The sequence below is a fragment of the Cherax quadricarinatus genome, chromosome 24 (genome assembly GCF_038502225.1).
Source record: "Cherax quadricarinatus isolate ZL_2023a chromosome 24, ASM3850222v1, whole genome shotgun sequence".
NCBI lineage: Eukaryota > Metazoa > Arthropoda > Malacostraca > Decapoda > Parastacidae > Cherax > Cherax quadricarinatus.
Genome location: NC_091315.1, coordinates 38,181,983 through 38,195,561, shown reverse-complemented (window position 1 = coordinate 38,195,561; position 13,579 = coordinate 38,181,983).

Sequence of the window (13,579 nt, the reverse complement as noted above, 5' to 3'; positions counted from 1 at the left end):
AGCCATGCTTTCTCCTGCAGGATCATGGTTTGGGTTGATTCTGCCTTGAAAATTACTTTGAGAGGCCGATTCCTTTTCTTTGTGAACCACCCAGTTCTCCGAAAATTTGCCACCTGGGTCATGTCCCCCTCGCCTATAACCTTCATGATATCTTCAATCGCTTTTTACTCCTCCTGCTTTCTTTCATCATAAGTTTCCCCTTTAGCTTCGTCTAGCCCATAGACAAACACAGATCTCTCCCTTTCCACCTACCACTGTGACTCCCATTGCATCCTCTGATGTGTTTTAGTTCCTTCCCGTGGAGTGTTCCTTCCTTCAGTCCCTTCCCTAGTTATGGCCCCTATGCTTCTTGGTTTGTCCTTCCTGCTCACCTGTTCCTGGCCCCCACAGGTATCTGGTAAGGTCCTTGCACATGTCCTAGTTCCTTCAATGTCTTCCAACCTCTCATTCTGTCCTAGTGTGCTCCCTGTCTTTCTTTTGGCCCCATGTGGGTTTGACAGGACCTCTGCATACAGTTTAGTTTTTATGCTTCCTTCAGACCTGTTGTCTGTGTTAGATGTAGCCATTGCCGATGCTACTTCTGTAATATCTTTGTCTCTGTGCTGTTTCAGATGTCTCAGCTCCTCTTCTAATCTCTCTATCTTGATTTCTGCTGCTGTGGCCTGTTGCTTCCACCTTCTGCATTCTGCTGCTAACCTCTCTTCCATCTTCCTTTCCAGCTCATCTAGTCTCCTTCCCCAGTCTTCCTCCCTCTTTTTGAGCTCTACCTCCCATTCCTCCCTCCCAGATTCGTCCTTGGAGCCCCTTGTCCTCATCCTGGTTCTAGGTTCCCCCATTGCTCCACAGAAGGGGGGACGGGTGGTTAGGGGGAGGGGAATAGATGGTTAGGAGGAGAGGGGATGGATGGTTGTAGGGGAGGGGGAGGATGGTTATTAGAGAGGTAGAGATAGTTGGGGAGGGGGTTAGATGGTTTGAGGGAGAGAGGGAATGGATGGTTATGGGGGAGGGGGAGGATGGTTATTGGAGGGAGGGAGGTAGTTGGGGGGTAGACGGTTTGGGGAGGGGTTAGGGGGTTTGGGGGAGGGGTAGGTGGCTAAGGTGAGGTGGTTAGGGAAGGGGGAGAGGTGGTTAGGGGAGGGAGGGGTACGTGTTTGTGTCAAGTGTTTGTGTCAAGTGGTGGAGGGTGTGTGTGGGTGTGTGTGTGTGTGTGTGTGTACTCACCTATTTGTACTCACCTATTTGTGGTTGCAAGGGTCGAATCTTAGCTCCTGGCCCTGCCTCTTCACCGGTTGCTACTGGGCCCTCTCTCTCCCCGCTCCATGAGCTTTATCAAACCTCGTCTTAAAACTGTGTATGGTTCCTGCCTCCACTACGTCATTTTCTAGGCTATTCCAATGCCTTACAACTCTATGACTGAAGAAATACTTCCTAATATCTCTCTGACTCATTTGTGTCTTCAACTTCCAATTGTGCCCTCTTGTTTCTGTGTCCCCTCCCTGGAACAGGCTGTCTTTGTCCACCTTGTCTATTCCATGCAGTATTTTATATGTCGTTATCATGTCTCCCCTGACCCTCCTGTCCTCCAGTGTCGTCAGGCCGATTTCCCTTAATCTTTCTTCATAGGACATTCCCCTTAGCTCTGGAACTAACCTTGTGGCAAACCTTTGTACTTTCTCTAGTTTCTTGACGTGCTTTATCAAGTGCGGGTTCCAAACAGGTGCTGCATACTCCAGTGTGTGTGTGTGTATGTGCGTGTGTGTGTGTGTGTGTGTGTGTGGTGTGTGTGTGTGGTGTGTGTGTGTGGTGTGTGTGTGTGGTGTGTGTGTGTGGTGTGTGTGTGGTGTGTGTGGGGTGTGTATGTGTGGTGTGTGTGTGTGGTGTGTGTGAGTGTGGTGTGTGTGTATGGTGTGTGTGTGTGGTGTGTGTGTGGTGTATGTGTGTGTGGTCTGTGTGTTTGTGGTGTGTGTGTGTGGTGTGTGTGTGTGTGGTGTGTGTGTGTGTGGTGTGTGTGTGGTGCGTGTGTGTGGTGTGTGTGTATATGTGTGTGTGTGTGTGTATGTGTTTGTGTGTGTGTGTGTGTGTATGTGTTTATGTATGTGTTTGTGTGTGTGTGTGTGTATGTGTTTATGTATGTGTGTGTGTGTGTATGTGTACTCACCTATTTGTACTCACCTATTTGTGGTTGCAGGGGTCGAGTCACAGCTCCTGGCCCCACCTCTTCGCTGATTGCTACTAGGTCGTCTCTCTCCCTGCCCCATGAGCTTTATCATACCTCGCCTTAAAACTATGTATGATTCCCGCCTCCACTACGTCACTTTCAAGGCTATTCCACGGCCTGACTACTCTATGACTGAAGAAATACTTCCTAACATCCCTTTGATTCATCTGAGTCTTCAACTTCCAATTGTGACCTCTTGTGTCTGTGTCCCTTCTGTGGAACATCCCGTCTTTGTCCACCTTGTCTATTCCGCGCAGTATTTTATATATCGTTATCATGTCTCCCCGACCCTCCTGTCCTCCAGTGTCGTCAGTCCGATTTCCCTCAACCTTTCTTCGTAGGACAATCCCCGTAGCTCTGGGACTAGTCTTGTCGCAAACCTTTGCACTTCCTCTAATTTCTTGACGTGCTTGACTAGGTGTGGATTCCAAACTGGTGCTGCATACTCCAGTATGGGCCTGACGTAAATGGTATACAGAGTCTTAAACGAATCCTTACTGAGGTATCGGAATGCTATCCGTAGGTTTGCCAGGCGCCCGTATGCTGCAGCAGTTATCTGATTGATGTGTGCCTCAGGAGATATGCTCGGTGTTATACTCACCCCCAGAGCTTTTTCCTTGAGTGAGGTTTGCAGTGTGTGTGTGTATGTGTGTGTGTATGTGTGTGTGTGTGTGTGTGTGTGTGTGTGTGTGTGTGTCTACCCTTGTGTGTGTGCTTGTGTGTGAGGGAGGGAGGGTTAGGGGGGGTAGGTGGTGTGGTTGAAAGATCCGTCGTGTAGGCACAAATTTAGTCTCATTTATCTTTCCCAATTATGCTACTCTCTCCACTTATTGCCCTTTCTGGATTTACGTATTAATTGTTGCTGGTTATTATCATTTTCCTTGTTCACATTGAGAGAGGACTTCCTAGCTTCCTAAGTATTCTTACTGCTAATAACTACCGGTAGTAACACTGCCTGTGTGCGTGTGTGCATGTGTGTGTGTGAGTGTGTGTGTGTGTGTGAGAGTGTCTTGTGCGGTGTAATGACTGGCCACAACTTCTTGTGACCTGACACAACCCTCCTGGGACCTGACCCTACACGGTCTTACAATGTTGCCCTTAAAAGCTTGTCCCACCTACCTTCTCACACTCGTCAACACTATATTCTCTATGTCTATGCTATTTCTATTCTAATTCTGGTAATAGCTTGCAGGAGTGAGTGACCAGTATCAAACAGTATGCAAGGCCAGCCAGGGCCGTCAATATGCAAATCACAAATAGGCGAATAAACTTGCGCTGCAATGGTGCGGTGGTAGTTGCCAGCTGCTGATGGCGGAGTCGTCGTACGTGTGTGTTAGTTAGTTACCATTTTGTCCTAGGCACATGTCGATTCGACACTAGGCCTGTTGTATGTGTGTGTGTGTGTGTGTGCATGTGCATGTGTGCATGTGTGTATGTGTGCATATGTGTATGTACTCACCTAGTTGAGGTTGCGGGGGTCGAGTCCGAGCTCCTGGCCCCGATGTGTGTGTGTGTGTGTGTGTGTGTGTGTGTGTGTGTGTGTGTGTGTGTGTGTGTGTGTGTGTGTGTGTGTGTGTGTGTGTGTGTAATACTAAGCGTGAGTTATGGAACATAGCTAAAATATTGTTTGATCTAAAATTATAGAATGCGTTGGCGCGTGAAAAGTAATCACAGATAATATATGCATTTATTTGAACAAATTGATGACTTGCATCAGCGAAAATTTCGATGAATTTAGAGACGCATCGCTCGTTAATGTTCAAGAAGTGTAGCAGTGTTTTATCCACTGTAATAATAATAATAATAATAATAATAATAATAATATCTATTTCTACATGTACAAGGTATACAGGTCTAGCTGACACCAGTGGCATACTGCTATATAGAAAGCCGCTTGTTATACCTGGAGTATACCTGGGTGTTATGCGCAGCATTTCGGGCAAAATAGGTCAGTTTTGTCCCCAGGATGCGACCCACACCAGTCGATTAACACCCAGGTACCCATTTTACTGATGGGTGTACATGGATAACAGGTGTCTTATGGAAACACGTCCTAATGTTTGCAACCGTACCGGAGGATCGATCCCCGGACCGCAGTGTGTGACCTGAGTGCGCTAGCGATCGAACTATGTGATAGTGGCGTGTGATCAACACCTCTGGAAATTACCCATTATTTTGCCCATTTTAAACCACTCCTAACCCCTACAGCAAGACTAAATACATCATTGTATTAGAAGAAACCACAATAAAACGCGTGATTGCAAAATGAAGAAATACCACAGTGAAAATACGAAATAAAACCTGAGCGCTTTCATGTGCTTACACACATCTTCAGAGGAATGAAGATATATGTGTGTAAGTACATGAAAGCGCTCAGGTGTCCCGTAGCTCGATCGCTACCTCATTCAGCTCACACACTGAGGTCCGGAGTTCAAATTTCCGGTACTGCTGAATAGTATTAGGACGTGTTTCCATAAGACACCTGCTGTCTATGTTCACCCATCAGTATAAAATGGGTACCTGGGTGTTAGTCGACTGGTGTGGGTCGCATCCTAGGACAAAATTGACGTAATTTACCGGAAATGCTCTGCATAACAAGCGGCTTTCTATATAGTAGTATGTCACTGATGTCAGCTATGGTCTGAATACGGCTACAAACAAACCACAGAACGGGTGAGGGTTGAACCCATGGCGAGAGAGAGTCGTAAAACTCATAATACCGGCAAGACGTTGAAGATGTTTCTCCATCCACCATCTTATATCATCTTTGTACCGAACTGAAAAATATTACTACTTGGGGGGGAGCGTCTTCAGAAATAGATACCCGGGTGCTGCCTGTGCCTCATCCACTCCCCCCCCCTCATCAACACCACACGCACAACCATGACTTAATAAACACTGCTAAATTACTCATAACCACATATAAATAATAATAATAATAATTATAATAATAATAATAATAATTATAATAATAATAATAATATCTATTTTTACGTGTACTAGGTATACAGGTCTAGCTGACACCAATGGCATACTACTATATAGAAAGCCGCTTGTTATACCTGGAGTATACCTGGGTGTTATGCGCAGCATTTCGGGCAAATTAGGTCAGTTTTGTCCCCAGGATGCGATCCACACCAGTCGATTAACACCCAAGTACCCATTTTACTGTCAATTTTACATTAATGACTTCAGAATTACGATCACACTCAGTACATGCTTAATGTACCGAGGTGTTATACTTCCCTGCACTGATGACAACCATTAATTAAATACTTTCCAGTAATTCCTCACTCGCAGGGTATATACACCGAGAGATGTGTACCTGTCGGTGTATATAAATAGAGAGATGTTTATCTTTCGGTGAATATCAGGTGAGAGGTATATATATATATATATATATATATATATATATATATATATATATATATATATATATATGTCGTGCCGAATAGGCAGAACTTGCGATCTTAGCTTAAATAGCAACGCTCATCTTGCCATATAGGACAAGTGAAAATTTGTGTATGCAATAATTTCGCCAAAATCATTCTGAACCTAACGAAAAAAATATATTTCACTGTGTTTAGTATTAAATTACTGTAAACAAATCTAAAATATATTTAGATGGGTTAGGCTAAAATAAATTGCGCTTGTTATAATAAGGTTAGGTAAGTTTTCTAAGTTCCTTTTGGTGCAAAATTAAAAAATTTTCCATCAACATTAATGAAAAAAAAATCTTTAAACGTATAAGAGAAAATTTTAGAAAAGACTTAATTTTAAATGAGTTCTTTCTAATTGACCAGTTTTACATATTCGGCACAACATATATATATATATATATATATATATATATATATATATATATATATATATATATATATACACACACACATATAGACAGTGTCTGCGTGGACACTGAAGCCAGGTAGTACGGACTTAGTACACTACCGTAGGGTGGTATACCCGGTAGCGCATTCGGCTCATCCATGCCTAAGACACCTCAGTTCGATCATGGCGCTAGTAAAAAATGCTGGCCAGGTTTCTTTACACTTGCTGCCCTTGTTCACCTAGTAACAAGTAGGGACCCGGGAGTTAGTCAACTCATGTGGGTCGTACCCCAGGGTGGATAGGGAAGGGGGACGTCATACCTTGGATTAAGATGATCTTTGAAATAAGCTGATTTAGGATAGCAGTTCTTACATTTTGTCCAGAGTGGGATATTAAAAGCTATTCTGGAAAGAAATACTCTGACTTTGCCTATTGTAAATAACTCAATACTACTTAACCTTGCTGAAATTCAACCCTACTTTGCTAAATATATAAATATAAAAAAATGAAAACCACACATTAGCTAGACTAATATTCTTGTGATGACCTAATTCATATCTGCATAAATAACCCATTACGACCATAACCAGATATAAACATGTAAATAGATAATTACCACTGTATTTTGTTTAGCTATTAAAACTTTGGGGCCCAGTCTCTGGACCCATTATGTACCTCTGTAACATTTCGACTACCTCCCACATGATAGTTATGGGGGCATTATAAAGATATTCAACTTACTGACTTAGTTTGTAAATTCGACAGAGTTAAAAAAAGATATTGAAGGTAGGATTCTGAATGACCTTTAAATTAATTTAAAATCTGGAAGGAATATCCCATTATATAACATCCATTTTCTGTACTCCATTATATCACATCCATTTTCTGCACTCCATTATATCACATCCATTAACTCAAGGGATATATACACTGAGAGGTGTAATTCTCTTAGCTTATATGTGCTAAATTTCCTTGAAGTTATGCGCAGCCTTAATGACCCTCGTATGGTCGATAGACTTGAAACCATATTAAGTAACCAACCACATTATGCAACAGCAAAAACTGATGAAATTTGAAGAAAATGTAGACCAAGTCAGTTCGACAATTTCCATCGTATAAGCTTAACATAAACATTTAAGTATTTAAATTCACGGAAGATAGAAAAAAATGAATCACACGCAGTTCAAGGCACTGGAAACACGATCAATATGAAACAATAAAAATATAACGAAAATCACTGACAGTAGTATATTAGTACCACCTACACAGTGGCCGGTCTATATTACAAGGCTGAGATGAATGAAGAAAGCAATGGATTACTCTCTATTTCATACCGTATATTTATGTTGTTTAGCTCTGGTCTCAAGATATTTGCTAGTTTGTCCTAAATAAAAGGTATCACAAGCTTCACAAGGGATGGAGCATACAATACATACCTAAAGCAACTGTATGTGCAAATGTTATTCAAGTAAAATAATCACAGTGACAAGAAAAGCGTAAATCACAGAATTTTTCGGAGTAAAGTCCCACCTGCGTCCAAGCCATAGTGAACCTTGCGTCTGTCAGTCGGTGCGAGAGTCTTGCTGGTATATATATATGTACCTGGGTGAGTTACGCTTTGTTGGGTGTGATAAAAGTTACTTGGTGATGTTACGTGAGGTGTGTGGTGTATAGTGGTGGTGGTGGTGGTGTGTGGTGTATAGTGGTGATGGTGTGTAGTGTATAGTGGTGATGGTGGTGGTGGTGTGTGGTGTATAGTGGTGATAGTGGTGGTGGTGTGTGGTGTATAGTGGTGATGGTGGTGGTGGTGTGTGGTGTATAGTGGTGGTGATGGTGGTGTGTACTGGCGGTGGTGTGTGGTAGTTGGTAGTGCTTGGTGGTGGTGGTGTATGACGGTGGTGATGGTGGCGTGTGGTGGTGGTGGTGTGTGGCGGTGGTGGTGGTGTGTGGCGGTGGTGGAGTGTGACGGTGGTGGTGGTGTGTGATGGTGAGTGGTGGTGGTGTGATGGTGGTGGTGTGTGGTGGTGGTGTGTGGTGGGGTGGGGGTGTGTGATGATAAGTAATGGTGGTGGTGGTAATGTGTGATGTTGAGTAATGGTGGTGGTGGTAGTGTGTGATGGTGAGTGGTGGTGGTGGTGGTGGTGGTGGTGGTGGTGGTGGTGCGTGGTGGTGGTGTGTGGTGGGGTGGGGGTGTGTGATGATGAGTAATGGTGGTGGTGGTAATGTGTGATGTTGAGTAATGGTGGAGGTGGTAGTGTGTGATGGTGAGTGGTGGTGGTGGTGTGTGACGGTGAGTGGTAGTGTGTGGTGATGGTGTGTGATAGTGGCATGTGGTGGTGGTGGTATGTGATGGTGAGTGGCGGCGGTGGTGGTGGTGTGTGGTGATGGTAGTGGTGGTGGTGTGTGGTGATAGTGGAGTGTGGTGGTGGTGTTGGTGGCATGTGGTGGTGAGTGGTGATATGTGGTGATGAGGGTGTGTGGTTGTGGCGCGTGGTGGCGAGTGGTGGTAGTGACATGCGGTGGTGAGTGGTGGTTGTGGCATGTGGTGGTGAGTGGTGGTTGTGATGTGTAGTGGTGAGTGGTGGTTGTGGTGGTGAATGGTGGTAGTGGTAGTAGTAGTAGTAGTGGTAGTGATGGTAGTGGTGGTAGTGATGGTAGTGGCAGTGTGTGTGGTGGTGGTGATTATTACATACATAGGTGTAGATATGGCCTGCACACCTGACTAACACAATAACCACTCAGGAACGAGCAAAAAGACAGGAGATAATAAATTAATATATTTTCTTCCCCAAAAATAAGCTGATATTTACAACATAAATAACCTTTGCACAGTGAGGCAAATGCAAGCATATGACTCATTAAGAACTGTGACGACCAGCAGGAAAGGTAAGTCTGCCAAAGCTGTTTCACGAGTGTACCACATCGCTTCACAGCTTTGGCGAGCTTCCTTGTGATTGGTTGGTTGAACCAAGGTACTGGTATAACGAAGGGGCCTCTGATCGTTAAACCCCTAGCACCAGGTTCACCGGTCAGGAGTCATGCCTATGTGGTTATGACATATGCCAAATTCAAAGTTTATTCTCTATAAGGATTACAATGCTCAGTTTACAGAATTTGGTTATTGTGTGGTTTATATGTAGTAAAATAATGATTACAGAGTGTACCACTAGAACACCTAGCATGGCTAAGCATTTCGGGCAGAGTTAGTTTATTTCTTAATTTTAAAATATTACAAATTATGAGGTAAGTTGGTATTATGGCTAAGTGACTAAATACTAGTTTGTGTGTTTAGCAATGTGAATGCTTTTGTTTTGGCACAGTACATAGTTTCAGTATATAAAATGTAACATATTCTTAGCATGCCACAGTGGTGGTGTTATTGGTGGTGTGTGGTGGTAGTGGTGATGGTGTGTGGTGGTGATGGCGTGTGGTGGTGGTGGTGGTGGTGGTGGTGGTGGTGGTGGTGGTGTTAGGGTATTACATGTAAGTTACTTGGAGTCACTTCTAGAAATCACCGCCCCTGCGGGTCAGTGCCATGCCAGGCCTCCTGGTTGCTGGCCTAATCAATTTGACTGCTGGTGCTCGCCGCTCACAGTCCAACATATGCACCACAACCTGGCTGATCAAGAAATGACTAAAGGAACTTGACGCGTTCCCTCTTAGAGTCAACTAGGGGTTTGTTGGTAATTCTCAGCATGAAGGAAGGGAGAGTTAAAGAGTCTTGGTCCTTTTACACTTACTGAGCTTTTTTCTCAGGGAACTCACTTCACCCCTTCATTTCATTCGAGGCATATTTATTGCACAATCTGCCAAACTTTTTTCATTTACGTGGAACACTCGTTGTAGATTATGCTGTATCTTTCTCGCCTGCATTATAAGGAGTACAGTTCAGTGTTAGATTGTAAGCCTTAGTTTACATCCGCAGGCTCTGTATATAAATAACATATATATTGTGCATTTTACTGAGATTAATATGAATAAAAAAGTTTTAATACCAGTAATAACAACAGTAATGATAATAACAAAGCAACGATAACAACAGCAACAAAAACAATAACAGCAACAACAACAATAATGATAAATCACGGATCGGGTGAGGCTTGAACCCCTGGCAGGTGAATCCTAAAACTCACAGGCCAGTGCGTTAACCACTGAACCTGCGAGTTTTAGCTTAAGTTCTGTGATTTGTTGGCGACAGTGTTATTAAGACTTCGCGAGTCAATAATAATAATAATAATAATAATAATAATAATAATAATAATAATAATAATACCAGAGCAATAATCCTAACAAAAAGCTATAAGCATTCAGATCAAGACCACCATTTAATAAAGGCATCACAACCATTCAACACCAACAGGGGGTGGAAAAAAAACGACTTTTTAAATCGGTTATCTAAAAAATACTCGCTATCCTTACAAAATTCTCACGCTCGTCCAAATTCTCCCACGGTACCCACGCCACCCGCTAAGATGCGGAAACTATCGGTAGCATTATGCAACACCGGGGTGTCACGGAGAAGAAAAGGAGCCCAAGTGAATAAGTATTTCGTGGAGCAATATCTAGAAAGTGTGTGTGTGTGTGTGTGTGTGTGAGAGAGAGAGAGAGAGAGAGAGAGAGAGAGAGAGAGAGAGAGAGAGAGAGAGAGAGAGAGAGAGAGAGAGAGAGAGAGAGAGAGAGAGAGAGAGAGAGAGAGAGAGAGAGAGAGAGAGAGAGAGAAAGAAAGAAGGGAGGAGCTTTATCTAGAGTATTTAATAAAATGAATCCCTCACTAATGCAGTATGGATTAACTCTGATGAATCAACATCTTTTGTACTAGCTAACCTGCTATTTTGATTTAAATTTCACGTTAGACTTTTTATTTTAGACTGAATACGGGAATAGGATCGTAAAGGGCATGTGATACCCATTCTGTGGGTCATCGCTCTACATGCATTCCATGAACGGTGGGCAGCCAAGTACATCTCAGCTACAACAAAATTACAGGTAGGGAGGCAGGACTTGAAAGTGTTACCTGAAGTTTACCTGGAGAGAGTTCCGGGGGTCAACGCCCCCGCGGCCCGGTCTGTGACCAGGCCTAATGGTGGATCAGAGCCTGATCAACCAGGCTGTTACTGCTGGCTGCACGCAATCCAACGTACAAGCCACAGCCCGGCTGGTCAGGTATCGACTTTAGGTGCTTGTCCAGTGCCAGCTTGAAGACAGCCAGGGGTCTATTGGTAATCCCCCTTATGTATGCTGGGAGGCATACATAAGGGAAATTTGGAAATTTAAATGTACGTTGCTGAGAAAAATAATTAAAATAAAAATCTTTGGTATAAGGAGAGATCTGTCCAAGGAAGACAGAAATATAATAATGGAGAGTGTAAATGGTTACTGAGGTAAGTAATAAATGTGGAGAAGGAGACATCTGCATTTTATAAAGAAAAAAGTGATAGAGTGAAGACTCCAGTGTAATAATTCTTCAAGTTAAACATCATGTTGATGTCTTTTGTTCCAATACTCTGATAATTCAGGCAGATCCGGAGTTTTCTTACACACCGACATTTTGCCCAGGATATGAGTTCCAGTATGTCTGGAGTTTTAAAACACATGATGGAAAATGATGATTATTAACCAAAACTGGCCAAGAAAGTCTTCTTTGTATAGTCTATATTAACTTATGTGATATGTAAATCTTCGTATTTTATCGTTGCTTTCGTTCATACGTTTATAATTATATTCTTCATTTTAAGAAGTAAGATAAGATAAGATTTCGTTCGGATTTTTAACCCCAGAGGGTTAGCCACCCAGGATAACCCAAGAAAGTCAGTGCGTCATCGAGGACTGTCTAACTTATTTCCATTGGGGTCCTTAATCTTGTCTCCCAGGATGCGACCCACACCAGTCGACTAACACCCAGGTACCTATTTGCTGCTAGGTGAACAGGACAACAGGTGTAAGGAAACGTGTCGAAATGTTTCCACCCGCCGTGAATCGAACCCGGGCCCTCCGTGTGTGAAGCGGGAGCTTTAGCCACCAGACCACCGGGCCACAAGGAGACTAAGGAGGAGAAAATATATAGTCTTGTGAGGATTGAGTAGATTGTCGCATTCCTGAGGCTGGCAACAGCAAGCAATCCTTAAACGCACGCAGACTTGACGAGGAGACACGCAACACAGCTTTGTAAAATGTATCTCTTTGAGGGGTGTGTCTTGGAAGACGTCTAGTGGGCGTGGTGCTAAGTGACAGGAAAATTCATTGAGGTATTCCTACGCTACTGCGTGTAAACTTATGTCACAATACACTGCAACACGCATGTATTCACGCACATAAACGCATATGAACATGCAAGCGATCAGCGAAGAGGCTGGGCCAGGAACTGTGCATCGTACCCTGCAACCATAAAGATGTGAGTACAAATGGGTGAGAACACACACACACACACACACACCAGCAAAGAGGCGGAGCAAGGAGCTGTGAGTCGACCCCTGCAACCACAAATAAGTGAGTACACACACACACGCCGAATATTTAGGAGAATAATGGTTTACTGGGTTTCTAAGGCAGTCGAGCCTGGTGAATTGAAGGCATGTCATTATGGTAAGAAATAAGGTTCTAGAGTGGGCACAGATGACGAGTCGAGTTCCTCAAGGGTCAGTGCTTGGCCCCTTGCTGCTGCTGATATAGTTAGATGACTTACAAGTGGAAGCTGAATTCTATGTTTCACTGCACAAGATAAATAATGGAGATAACAACCACAGAAGACAGGAGAAAACTTTAAGAAGACTTCAACAAGGTGCAGACATTACCTGGAGAGGGTTTCGGGGGTCAACACCCCCGCGGCCCAGTCTGAGACCAGGCCTCATGGTGGATCAGGGTCTGATCAACCAAGCTGTTACTGTTGGCCGCACGCAAGCTGACGTACGAACCGCAGCCCGGTTAGGTGCCTGTCCCGTGCCTTCTTGAAGACAGCCAGGGGTCTATTGGTAATCCCCCTTATGTATGCTGGGAGGCAACTGAACAGTCTTGGGCCCCGGACACTTATTGTGTTGTCTCAGTGTACTCGTGGCGCCCCTGCTTTTCATCAGGGGAATGTTTCATCTCCTGCCGAGTCTTTTGCTTTCGTATGGAGTGATTTTCGTGTGCAGGTTTGGTACCAATCCCTCCAGGACATGATCAAAGTAACTACTTGAATTCAATCCTAATATATGTAAAATAATTAAAATATGAGAGGAAGTGAGATAAATGGACAGAATGTACAATCCGGTAGGAGAGACGCATCAGACAACGAGCAAGAAAAATATGTTGAAGTAAGCAGTTATAGACTTGTTAGTATACTCAACATGATGTCTAAAATTCTGGAGAGAGTAGTATATTTTCAAGCAGTTATTTATTTTAATAACAAAAGCATTTGGCATAGTTGTCAATCATGTTTCAGAAAATTTCACTCAACCGGTACCTCGTTCATCAGGGCCAGCAGGCCGAGTGGTGAGGTGATCTGTATCATGTGGCGTGTGAAAACGTGCCTAGTGAGCTCTCTGTTCTTGGCTG